General features: G+C 36.7%; 1 long non-coding RNA gene across 1 annotated transcript in view; it reads right to left on the bottom strand.

Annotated features, from left to right (window-relative positions):
- Window positions 1–263: 263 nt before the first annotated feature.
- The window catches only part of LOC121062832, a 68,293-nt gene continuing 54,499 nt past the window's right edge, over window positions 264–14,057 (bottom strand). Inside the window, exon 3 of the long non-coding RNA XR_005815710.1 lies at window positions 264–358. This is a non-coding gene — a long non-coding RNA (uncharacterized LOC121062832). The remainder of the gene's footprint in view (window positions 359–14,057) is intronic.

Genomic DNA, 14,057 nt, shown 5'->3' with positions numbered 1-14,057 from the left:
GGTAGACCCCACCCCACAGCTCTAGGTAGAGTTCATGAAGTCCCCTCCTTACCTTTTTCTTTTTTTTTTTTTTTTTTCTTTTTAACTTTAAACATTGGTCTAAAGCTCAGAAATTAGGCAGAAAATGCCTGGGTTTTTGACCCCATATTACCGTATCATAACTGAAAAAGGATTGGTAGAAACACCTCATCTTCACAGCTGAAAGGGAACATTAGTGATATTTTCCATCAACCTATTTGCAGCAAATGTAAGTTGATTTACCTTCTCATTATGTTGTAAATGTTTTCCTTCCTCTTGACTTGTCTTTGTCCTCGTCTTTGTACAGCCAGTGAAGTCATAAGTCCTCTGAAGCAACTATCTGCAAATTATAATGGTTCATTGCATAAGCGAGTAAAAGGATGAGTTATGAAGAACAAAGTTCTCGTCGCGCAAGCTTCAATAATCCTTAATTCTAGGAAAGAAAATGGCCAATAACTTGTGAAAGGTACTGTGAATAAATGTGTTTAAGGCAGGATAATATGCCCTTAAATTGTGATTGGCTGTTTAGGATCCTTTTCAAGGCAAGGGGCCATGAATAACTGATAATCTATGTGAGGTCAATTATTGTGTAAGGTACACTGAAAAATCATGCAGCACATCTCATTCATATAACTTATATTATAAGATGCTATTCAAAACCACAGGTGTCGGCTTGTAAATGAGAAACTTCTCTGTTGCATGGAAGAGAGAAAATGCAAACGAGAAAAGGGCTGTAAATGAAGAAATAAAATGTGAAAATGGTACAAACGAGGAAAGCATGAAAATTGAGAATTAAGAAAAAATTGCAATGACCAATGGGTCTTTCTGAAACTTGAGGTGATTAGGTTATACTAACTTTTTCAACTACTACTAAGATGGGTTATTAATAACCTTATTCAGGGTTACATTTTAATGGAAATGAGCAGGTTTGAGCACAGTGAAATAAATTAAAAAAAAAAAAAAAAGTCATTCCATGGTATTTAATTTTTAATGAGGAAATAGCTACAGGGAAAAAATATTTTTTTTCTTTGAGAATTCTATTTTATTTGGGTTCTTGGGAGGTTGCTTACAGTGTGGTATTCACCTTCTCTGACACTGGCTTTTGATTTGTGGCCAGTACCAGACACCAACTGAAGTGAGTATTTGAGTCTGTTTTGCTGCCAATGACATGAAGACAGTTCACCCCATTCGGATGTAGGTTTCTAGGATAAAAAAAAAAAAAATCAAGCAGTGAAAGTATCTTACTCTCCCCCCTCCACTGATAGATGGAAGAACACAGTTACTACATGTTAAGGCTGCATACTCTTTAGATATTAGGACATATGAATCCTACCTGAAATGCCTAACTTGTATTTGCCCATGATAGGGAGATTTCACAGAATCACAGAATCATCTAGGCTGGAAGACACCTCCAAGATCATCTAGTCCAACTTCTGACCTAACACTAACTAGTCCTCCACTAAACCATATCACTAAGCTCTAAATCTAAACGTCTTTTAAAGACCTCCAGGGATGGCGACTCAGCCACTTCCCTGGACAGCCTATTCCAATGCCTAACAACCCTTTCGGTAAGGAAGTTCTTCCTAATATCCAACCTAAACCTCCCCTGGTGCAACTTTAGCCCATTCCCCCTCGTCCTGTCACCGGGCACATGGGAGAATAGAATCATAGAATCATAGAATATCCCGAGTTGGAAGGGACCCATAAGGATCACCAAGTACAACTCCTGGCAATAGACCAAACCCCACCTTGCTACAGCCTCCTTTAAGGTACCTGTAGAGTGCGATAAGGTCGCCCCTGAGCCTCCTCTTTTCCAGTCTGAACAATCCCAGTTCCCTTAGATTTATTTCACTCTGGTTGAAAAAAAGACATTGTTAAATAGTTTCTAGTTATAAACACAGAAAATGGGCACTCATTAAATTGAAACTGATGTTTTAAATACTGAGATCATCACCATACAGTCAGCTGTTTTCAAGACTGTTACCAGGTATTTCCTAGCCTGTGGGCATAAGAATGGCAGTGAAAGACATAACTTTGGTAACTCCAAAGTTTCTAGTAAAAATTGATCTCAAGGAGACTCTTCGTACCTCCTCATATGTGCTTTATTTTCTTACACTTTATTATCTGCCTGCTGGAAGTTCCTAACCATGTACAAGGTGCCCTGATACTTGTACTGAGGATGTATGGCTATAAGTGATCATGAGATATTCGAGGTGCAGATGCATAGAAATTTCAGGAGAGTGAAAGGAGAAAAATGCAGAAATGATTACTTATACTGTAGACCAACTACCACTGTGTTGAGGAAAGGCCCCCCACCCTGGGCATGGTAGTTCTTCATCCTTACGTACACTGAGGTTGGCTCTGACACAGCAGTTGGTCTCACCTATTACTTATTTAGGGCATGTATTCCCGTTGAATTGATTTGGCTACAGGGATTATTGATGGTTTTGGTGAGTCATCTGATTTATTGTAGATGTCTGTTTTGGGATTAGATGAATTACATTTTCTGTGTTCCTAATTCTTTTCATTGTGCTTAAAGAGCCGAAGGTGAACGTGAACCCCTAGAGCATTCGGCTAACTGAATGTCCCACATCACAAGCTTGTTCAATGAGTTTGTGTGGCTATCTGATCAAAGTCATTATTTAGGAATAGACACCCGTAGGATAAAAGTTTTCAAAAAATCTTTTCTGAAAATCATTTAAAAAAATAAAATAAAATCCTTTCCAATCATTATTCAGAGCTTTAGCAGCCCAGAACTCTGGTAGCTTCATAATCCTCTATATCTTGAGTATGATTTGATGAATGACCTGCACACATGCCAGAAACTTTTCTCCTTGTACCTTGACAGTAATCATGAAATTTGTTCCTGTGCAAAACCATAAGAGCGAATATGATACTTATAGTGGAATCCAGTGTGAAACATTTATTATGGAGTCATTATTGAGAATCTATGTTTCCGGCCCATTTTATAACTTCCTTTGACTCTAAAGCAGTATATCACTTTCAGAATTAATATGCTGCAGAAAACAGCAGGACAGTTACCAAACAGGGGATACAAACTAAGGATCAGAACTGAGCTACTGCACCTTACGAATCATATTTGTCTATCCAAACCAAGCATTTTCATTTCAGGAAGTGTTTAAAAATAAGCCACACGTTTCTGTTCCTCTCAAGTGAAACCTAAATGATTTAATTATGGATACAGTTGTACAGAATATTTAGAGTGTTTTTGTGGAGAATTAATAAAATACCTAAAGACACTCAAGTTAACTAAATTGCTTTACGTTGAACAATAACAACAGCAATAGCAGAGTATTCAATGTGTGCTAAGGAGGGTTCTATCTGCACATTTATGAGGAAGCAGTTGACAGGTGTGGTGCTTGGGACAGCACGACTTTCCTGCCAGAAGACTGAAAGACATTTCTGGTGCTAGTGGTGGTTCCTGGTTCCTCATGAAGATGCACAGTGCTCAGCTGTAGGCTTGGACTCCATTGTAGACACCATTAACGATGGAAGTCATATTCATTTATATCAATTTTTATTCATCCCTACTTTTCAGAGGTGAGAACTACACTACAGATAATGCATTTCATTTAATGATCAGAATAAAATATGATTTCTTTGTTGATTGGAACAACTTGTGCAAAACAATAGAAATGAAATTGCTTAGGCGATTTGTGAGAGGAAGATGAGTCATTTGAAATATGTAGTTTGTTTATTTCTCAGTACCTCCTAGTGAGGTGAAAACCGTGTCACATATCACCTTTTGGGATTTGGCATGCTTTTCACTTCACTGACAGATATATTATTTGCAACAAAACCCAACAACCCTTCCTCTCTAATATATCTCATTCAATTCATGACAACAATCGTGGCTTGGCAGGGGGTCTAGCATAGGAGAAGCTGTATATGTTTGGGTCTTACTGCAATTTCTGACAGTTTGGTATATGATAGCTGGGATGATCCAACATGGAACATGTCAGATTAGCCAGAGGCATTCTTGCTTTTCTGTAGAGACACAGTTGTACTTCACTTTATGTTATTTCTGGCTACTGAGATGGACAAGATGGCTACAGCAGCAGATGAGAAAGCAATTTAAGGTTGCTGTGTAACATGAAAAAAAACTTGAAATAAACTAGATATATAACATATGAAAGAGATACTCTTGGGGACTGTACAAGCTAAAAGAGTTGTTAATACTGGAGAAAAAGTTTTGAGGAAAGGGCCTGCTTGAAAGCACTCAGACTGTTAAAAAAAGAAATCAAATGTTATTATGTGGCACAATAAGCTGTTTATATGAAATGTACATTATGGTTTCACTCCAGTTAACAGCTACGTAATAGGCCAGATGTACACATTAAACAGGGCTTTTAGAGTCAGCATTAACTGTGTTGGCAGTGTCAGCTAAGATACCAATATCTATGTAACTTAGACCACCTTCAAATGGTCATATTTATGTGCGGAGACACTTTCAAAGATCCTGATGCTCATTTTCTGTCTTTATGGGGAAAACTAGAGGACCTGTCCACAAGGTGGGAAGTGGAAATATTAAGAACTGGCCTCTGGGTGAGTGTGGCTCTCATCCAAATGCCATGAAGATCTGGATAGGTCCTCCTTCCTGCTCCTTATTAGGCTAAAAGCTCTGTCTGGTAAAAGTTGAGATAACAAATAGGTAAATTTTTCTGAACAAAAAGCCTGGGTTGACCGCTGTGTATTACAATGGATGCTGTATGTCTGTGCACTCACAGATGAAATATGGCGGTGCTTGGCTTTGCCTTGTTCTTGCAAGAACAACATCCTCTTAACCTGCTCCCACGCCCAGGCAATGAGAACACTGCTTTATTTCTTGCCAGCTTGCATGATATTGTAAAATGTATGTGCAGAGTCTTATTTTCTTTTCCCCTTGACAGATCTGTATTGTAGAGCCGAAACTCGTTCTAGCCTATTTGTGAGAGATACTAGTTGGTCTGTAACACTAGCCTGCTTCCTCATAGCTCTTTCAGCAAGACTCTTGACTGTCTGCTTATACAAAGATGATCTCAAAGGGCAGAAAAAGGTCTTGGGTCATACTATCCTGACATAAACAAGATTTTTCGTTCAATTTCTTATTTTAGCACTGTCATCAGTTAATGTTTGCTAGTTACCTGCTGGTTTAGACCAAGAGAATCTGTGCTTTTTAATATATTTTAGATCTTAGAAAAATGCTGGCTATTTTAATTTTAGCTTGTGTTCTTTATTTTTAGGTTTAGCTTCCTTACTTTTTATTTTTAAAGTATCTTTTAACAACACCTCTGATGATGTAAATCAGTGTAGCACCATTGATTTCAATGGACTAATGCCAATTTTTATCTGCTAAGTGACTGGCCAAAGCTATTGCTAATCTGGAAGGCCATTATAATATTTTTAATGTTCGTTAGTTTGGGACATTAAAATTGTTTGCTTTAGTCAAAAACTTATTGATGTCAATGCTAAAAAAAATAAAAAATAAAAAAATAAAAAATGTATAAACTACTGAGGATTGAATCAGACTTTGGATCAGGCTTGAGTGTGATTTCTTAGGTAAGATAAATGAAGTGAAGAAAAAGCATTATATGCATTGCAACATTTCAGCAGTGTTTCTGAAGCATTGTGACATGACATCTGATGTTCTAAAATGGTTTTTAACTCTTTCAGCATAATTTTGCCTCAGGATAAAACATCCTTTTAACAGCATGTGTGAGGAAAACTGGAATGGCCTGTAGACGTGCCTGTAGGCTACGTGCTCTCTGTCACCTGCTGTATTGGCTTGACTTTGAGAAACCTTTATTTGCTCATATTTTAAGGAATATAACATTTCCTTCTCACTTTGTCCACTGAGGAAAGCTGACTAGCCTTATTCTGATGTCCTCAGTTTTAAAAGAGACTTCTTTTTCTTTTTTCTTTTTCTTTTTCTTTTTCTTTTTCTTTTTCTTTTTCTTTTTCTTTTTCTTTTTCTTTTTCTCTTTCTTTTTCTTTTTCTCTTTCTTTTTCTTTTTCTTTTTCTTTTTTTTCTTTTTTTCTTTTCTTTTCTTTTTCTTTTTCTTTCTTTTTCTTTTTCTTTTTCTTTTTTTTTTTTCTTCTTTTTCTTTTTCTTTTTCTTTTTCTTTTTCTTTTTCTTTTTCTTTTTTTCTTTTTCTTTTTCTTTTTCTTTTTCTTTTTCTTTTTCTTTTTCTTTTTCTTTTTTCTTTTTCTTTCTTTCTTTTTCTTTTTCTTTTTCTTTCTTTTTCTTTTTCTTTTTCTTTTTGTTTCTTTTTCTTTTTCTTTTTCTTTTTTCTTTTTTTTCTTTTTCTTTTTCCTTTCTTTTTCTTTTTCTTTTTCTTTTTCTTTTTCTTTTTCTTTTTCTTTTTCTTTTTCTTTTTCTTTTTCTTTTTCTTTTTCTTTTTCTTTTTCTTTTTTTCTTTTTTTCTTTTTTTCTTTTTTTCTTTTTTTTTTCTTTTTCTTTTTCTTTTTCTTTTTCTTTTTCTTTTTCTTTCTCTTTTTCTTTTTCTTTTTCTTTTTCTTTTTCTTTTTCTTTTTCTTTTTCTTTTTCTTTTTCTTTTTCTTTTTCTTTTTCTTTCTCTTTTCTTTTTCTTTCTCTTTTCCTTTTTTCTTTTTCTTTTTATTTTTCTTTTTCGTTTTCGTTTTCGTTTTCGTTTTCGTTTTCTTTTTCTGACAGATTCCTTGTTCTTAAATTACTGTTAGTAGATATGAAATAAAAGACAGTATCTATAATAATAATAATAATAAAAACACTGTATTTTGCTTTGGTCAGATTAAAATGCACTGCTGTTTTCATTGGTATTGCCTTAGGTTTGAAATCAACACCAATAAAATTATTTTCTCTTGTAGGCCAACTCAGCATTTTGATGTATCCCTGTCCAGTTATCTACATGTCAGCTGAAATAAACTGATGTTTTTCGCTTCTAGAAAAAGTGATTTCTCAAATGCTAATCTCTTCTAAAAGTTTTCTATATATTTATACCCTGTAATTAACCCAATAAACATAATTATCATGACTTATTTATCTGTATGTTTCTAAAGTTAACATTGTTTTATCATAATGTTCTTTCACTTATTCATTATTTACGAAGGTGTTTCTAAAACACTTAACACTGGCTTAACTGTGATCCTAGAGAAGTCAAAAAAGACTTGCCAACAGTTTAAAAAAAAATCACCTTGCTAATAAAGGCTGAATATAGATTCCCATTTAACATTTCAATAAGGTAATGAATACAGTCTGTAGCCCAAATGTGTATGTATATATATATATATATGTATATGTACGTATACACAGAAGGTCATTTTAGATACATGGTTTAGATATAGACATAAACATACATATATGTGTATACTCTCTGTCCTTAAAACTATCACAGATTAACCTGTCTAGTTTGCAACTAAGCAAATACCAAAAATAGGAATAATCCCTACTCTCTCTCTCAAGGATTCCATATATGAATCACATTTCCCAGAGAATAAAATTGGAATTAATTCCTTGTTTTTGTAGCATCTAACATAACAAAGTATAGGTTTCTACAGCAGCCTTTTCTATAGTACATATACTCTGTAATTTATCTGTATACTAAGATACACATTTTCTAGCTTGTCTATCTTTATTTTGGTTACAATATTATTTACTTGTCCTGGTATGTCTGTACAAAAGAAATCTCAGCTAAATTAAAAAATCTTCAGAATGTGAGATGCTTGCTTTTCACTGTCATTTCATGCACTAAAAACAAAACAACAACAACAACAAAAAATCTTCCAAATGATCCTGTGAAATTTCTGGTTTTAAACACAAAAACATAACTAATTTCAGCTGGAATAATTTCGCTCAAACAAAACATATGTAACAGAAAGAAAAGCTTGTTATGAAAGTAACAAAAAAGTGCTATGGTCTCCCTTCTCATGAGTTAATTTTTCTGTTGAAAAACTGTAGATTTAAAGTCTACTTTCAAAGTTCTGTTTTCAAAGAGAAAATCTACTAGACCTTAGTACTGACTCATACAACATGAATGCTTTTATTTAAATACCCCCTTGCAGTTTCTCTAAAACCTTGTGAAATCTCATGTTGATATATTTACTCCTCCATAGAACCCTACTCCCTGAAGTGGTGTCATTTGCCGGGCACTTCCTCTAAACCATTAACACATTAGCATGTAAATAAGCAAAGAGAAAATGGAAGAGAGAAGTTGCAGAGAAGAAAAAGTGAGAGAAATCTGAAGAAGACTGAATGAAAATTTGTTTTTTAATTTAATGTCTTCATTACAAAGGAATGTCCTCCTTAACCAGAAAAATTCAAAAGAGTAGACTCCTGTAATGTCAATTTAGTAATCATCTGCACAAGCCATTATTTATCAACATTCAAGCTGTAGTACCATATTCATGTACGGTTGTGTTATATAATGTAAAACAAACATTTTATCTACAGCTGCCATTGCACCAACAAAGATATGACCTGCACACACCTGAGCTTTGCAAAATGTACCTTTGTCTGATGAATTGCCTTCTACACAATAATTAGTAGAAAATTCTTTAAGGACATATGGGAAGAATAAAGGATTTGAGTCAAGGTTAGCACAACTTGTAAAATCCATCTCTAAATGTTGGCATTCAGAAAAGCTAGACTTTCAACAGCACACTGAAGAACAGCTGAAGATGCACATGAACCCCCCCTGAACAGCCTAGTAATTTAAAAGTTCAAATTTTCAGTTATCATATTCGGTGTGCTCTGTCCCTGTCAGCCCAAAACACATCAGCTATAAATATGGGTCATAACACCACTAAAATCAACAGGACTCAAGCATGTCCAAGAGTGCTGTAATTGAATATTGATTCTAGATCTCAGCTACACTTAAAATGATAAGAAATTCTTGTCTGGTTCTCACATTACCTTACTGGAGAAATAGGAAAAGAAATGAAATCTGTATGTGGAAATGATCATTTTCATTGTTTGGAGAAGTCCGGGTTCTGATCTAAGTCACAATGCAGATTCTCTTGCAACCTTATCAACACTAACAAATCTTCAGGAACTCCCCACTCCAGGTGCTATGGTTGTGCTCATAAAAATTATTCATACCTGCATAAGTATTTCATATATTGGAAGCACTTTACAAACACTTACTGAGTAAGAATCATAGACTGAGCCTTGTAAGGCTTATCATCCTCATTTTAAAACAGTAGAAGTAAAATGACTTGCTCAAGGCCATGACATAATTTGGTGGGCAGAACTGGGATTAGAACACAGACTTTCATGCCTCACACCTCATTACTGCACATCACTCTGTCTCTCAGGTTGAGAAACTGAAAAAGATTTGGTAATAGATTTCCCCTTTACTTCTTCATGTTGCTGTGTCTTAGATGAGGTGTCAAAATGGAAGCTGGTCCATGTGTGAGCATTACTGATCCCTATTCACTCTTCAGCAGAGCTGGAACCCCGCTCCAAATTTTCCCCTTCTCAGGGCTGTATTCCTTGTCTCAAAGATAGTTATACTTGTACTGGTGTTACTCTACCAGGGGCTGATGAAGATCTAGATCTTTGGGTTTCTTATGGATGAGAGTTGCTACGTAAATGAAAAAAAATAATAACCATTTTTATGATGATCCCTTTTCATTCGGGACTCTTTGACATCACTATTATTGTTATGATTATTATTATTAGTGTTTCCCTGAACATTCCCCTTTGTTGCAAATTCTGTTCTCTGTCAAATAATTTGCTTGTTAAATGGACCTATCCATAGAGAAAGACAAAACAGAGGTAAATGTATCCTGCTGCTCTTATTAACATGCTATTAAAAGATCTATTTGAAACAATGTTACCTGTTTGCTGCAAATCCCCACAAAGAAACAAGAAATGTTTGCAGAATCTCAAGGCATGTAGGAGATGCACCTGTGTTGTTAATTCCCAAACAGTCAAATTGTGCAGTAATAAAATGTTTCTCTAATGTATCTTTTTTTTTTAAAGAAAAAAAAAAAAAAAAGGTGATTTTGAACACATGCATTTTCATTATGTCTGAATTTCATTTAATGTGTTTTTACAATACGGTTGTGGTGTATCATTCCAGAAAGAAAGAAAGAAAGCTCCATCTGAAATCACATTTGATTATAAGAGTGCACCCTCATACATATCTAATAAACAAATAAACAAATCAGTTTGATCTGTTATGCAGATAACACTGATATGTAAAATATGTTCAGGAACTAAAATGCATTTTCTGTGCAGAAGTTTTCCTTGTAGAATGCACAGTGAATTTATGTGAACTGTATACAGCACTGAGACTCTTTTATGTAGCCTGTTTCCCTGGCTGATAGCTAAAAGAGGTTAGGCTGAATCTCAGTGGATCAATTAACAGAGGGACCTGTCCTTCAACAGAAGAAGATCTATTTCAGGATTTGCATATCACTGAAAAAAATTACAAAGCTGAGATAAATACAAGCCCGATAATAACTCACTGCAGGCTTGGCTTCATTCCTAGATTTCCTTGGCTGTTTGTCCTAATAAAGTGTCTCCATGGCACTTAGGGCAGGAAGGTTATTAGTAGCTGTCAATCAAATGAAGGAGTATGCATCGGCAGGAGGAGGAAGAGAAGAGAGGTGACATTCATCCTCTTTTCTCAATATATTGGGTATAAAAAGTCATTCAGAGCAAGCAGCTAAAAAAGGACAGGTTCCTCTTCATCCCTCATGGAAAAGGAGAAGAAGGAAAAAAAAAAAAAAAAAAAAAAAAAAAAACCTGCCTTGGTAACCAACAATTTAATAATAAAATGGAATACATCAATCATTTTGCTATACCTTATTAATGCTGGGATGTTTATTAACACCAAGGAATATGAAGGACATATATAAAAAAAGGCTCATGACAAAACACTTTTGGTTGATATTTTAGTAAGAACAAATGATAACTTTAAACAGCTCCAACTTGAGATAAAACTTTAACACTGTATAAAGAATAGACGTGTTTCACCTTTAAGCTAACATGGTTCTGGCAGCAAACACCTTTAAAAGGCTAGTAACAACACAGAATATGCATTTCTTATCTCATTTAAATCAGATACAGTGATTTTAACTTTACCAAGTTGTTGCTCGGAACTGATTTATACACCAATTAATTAATACTTTAAAGGTCTTTAATTTACTGTACCACTTTCTTAATTAAAGTATATCTGCTGCTAGAGCACATCATCTCTATATATGCATATTTTCATAAGTAACAGAGTCCATAGAGTGCTAATTGATATCCTGGTCTCCAGACAATACTTTACTAAATGAAATGACAATTATAACCAATTAAAATTCACTTTACATACCACTTCACCTATTTTGTATGTATTATGCATGAAGACAGAGAGTACATTGCCTCGCTGCTCAGGATTTGTGTGCGTCTGTGCAACTGATGGACAGCTCTAAGGTATTCCTTTTAGCTAGCTTCTTACCAACGGTCATTTTCTGGGCTCATCTAAAACCTATATTTTGCTATTACATAGATATATCAGTTAATAAAAGCTATTAATTGCTTTGTGAGGATTGTATTATTATTATTATTTCCTTTGACAAATGTAAGTCAAGTTCACAGTTACACCTTCATCTTGCTATGACAAAAAAAAAAAAAAAAAAAAAAAAAAAAAAAAAGGAGGGGGGATAAAATAGCACTGTGCCTAATTAAAAAAGCTAAACTTCTACTCTCAGACACATTGTATGCAACTTATAAATGGCACGGTGCTGCACACCTACTAAGGAGAGTGTGGGAGTAACACAGGAATGAAGTCATTGGGAAAAGAGAATGTTTGGAACAGGCACCTCAGGCTTGGGAGCACTCAGCTAAAAAGAGGCAGTAAACATTTTTTGTGAGAAAGGGAGTTGTTCCCCCTTTCCCACTTGAAAGCTTTGGTTTCGCGCACACACACACACAGTGCAAAGCAGAGATTGTCCCAGCTGGGACTGTCGCTCTTTGACCTGATCTCATGCCCATGAAGGCAGGCATTGCTCCACTGTGATGGGACCTGCCCTTGGATGTGCAGTCTGCAACAGGTCCCAGTAGCAGTCCCAGTAGCACTGTGGTGTAACACGCTGCACGGGGAGGTCCCACAGACCTCCAGTCAGTGCCTGCAGGTCCAGTGCACCGTGGTGAAGCAGGCAGTGCAGTGGGGCAGCAGGGTTCACTGTGCTGGTTCCACTGCCATGCAACCCCTGCACTCCTGGAAGTGAGAGGTGTACTTACCCTTCGGGGCTGCACAACACTGCTATCAAAAACTAAAGGATTTACATTAAAAGCGGTGAACAATATAAAACTCCACAGGTTTCTTCCCTCTCCATTCCTTTCACTCTACTTCTTCCTTCGCAAAGGTACAACCAAAAAGACACTTTCTTAGTGTCATAAGGGGGAAAAAAATGGAAATGTGTCCTGAAATAAATAAATTCATTATAAATGGAATCTCTGCGTATTTCTTGAGGTGTTTTGGTTTTTGTTTGTTTGTATATTTGTTTTTCAAAAAAAAACCTGTTTTCCGTCAGATCAGTTTTGTAAATCTGTAGGCATTTCCCAGGCTGACTTGCATTATCATCTCCCTATCCAACTGGCTGTGGGGAAACTTTGAAATTTTCATGCAAGATATGCCACCAAGTAAAAACAAACAAAAAATCAAACAATCAATCAAACAACAACAACAAAAAAAACACTTTACCCCGCCTTGCAAAGTCTTCCATGTTCACTCAGTGAATCACTCTGAATGTTGAATGAGTTAAAAAACACAGAGCCAGGTCATCTCATCCTGTTATCATAAGCAGAGAAGGCTTAAGGAACAGATGGGGGTCATTCCCACACTTTTTTGGGACGATGCATGTGATTGATAACCTGCCACAGGGATGGGGTTTGTTTTCTGAGGAAGAAGCCATGAAGTCTGAGAGATGTGAAGTCTGGGAGATGTGAAGCCATGAAGTCAGAGAGCTGGGCGATCACCAACCACATGAAGTTTAACAAAAGCAAGTGCCGGGTCCTGCACATGGGATGGGGCAACCCTGGCTATATGTACAGACTGGGTGACGAGACGCTGGGGAGCAGCCCCGCAGAGAGGGATCTGGGGGTTGTGGTTGACAGCAAGTTGAATATGAGCCAGCAGTGTGCCCTGGAAGCCAGGAGGGCCAACCGTATCCTGGGGTGCATCAAGCACGGCATTGCTAGTCAGTCGAGGGAAGTGATTGTCCCTCTCTACTCTGCGCTGGTGCAGCCTCACCTCAAGTACTGTGTGCAGTTCTGGGAACCACAGTACAAAAAGGACATTAAACTGTTGGAGAGTGTCCAGAGGAGGGCGACGAAGAAGGTGAAGGGTCTAGAGGGGAAGACATATGAGGAGCGGCTGAGGTCACTGGGCCTGTTCAGCCTGGAGAAGAGGAGGCTGAGGGGGGAGCTCATTGCAGTCTACAACTTCCTCGTGAGGGGGAGTGGAGAGGCAGATGACCTATTCTCCGTTATCACCAATGATAGGGCCCACAGGAACGGTGTTAAGCTGAGGCAGGGGAAGTAGGCTAGACATCAGGAAGAGGTTCTTCACCGAGAGGGTGGTTGCACACTGGAACAGGCTCCCCAGTGAAGTAATCACTGCACCAAGCCTGTCTGAATTGAAGGAGATTGGACTCGGGATATTCTATGATTCTATGATTAAGTCTGCTAAAAATGTTGCCTATTCTTATAACAAGGCATCTACCCTGTGACTATCGGTTTCAACTACAGGCTCAACAATAGCATGGATCCAGGAGCTATATAACTGGGCAAGTACCCCAGGACCAACAAGAATTTGACATACCCTTCTGCCTCTTTCTCAGCTCTCTTTGCCAAACCCACTTCACTTCCCTTTGAATTATTACAACTCCACATCAATTTTGTCCCATAGCAAATACCTCCAGTCTCAAGTCAAGTGCAGGAGCAGCGGTGCAGGTCGTACCAAGAATTTGCTCTCTGCCCACAAGGCAGATTCACAGTTCACACAATTCATCAGAAGGATTCTTCTGTATACAAGTTTTGAGGGAAAAGCCTAAATCAAAATATC

Source organism: Cygnus olor, chromosome 1 (genome assembly GCF_009769625.2).
Source record: "Cygnus olor isolate bCygOlo1 chromosome 1, bCygOlo1.pri.v2, whole genome shotgun sequence".
Lineage (NCBI taxonomy): Eukaryota > Metazoa > Chordata > Aves > Anseriformes > Anatidae > Cygnus > Cygnus olor.
The sequence above is the reverse complement of the archived record's forward strand: the minus strand, read 5'-3'. Positions and strand labels throughout refer to the sequence as shown.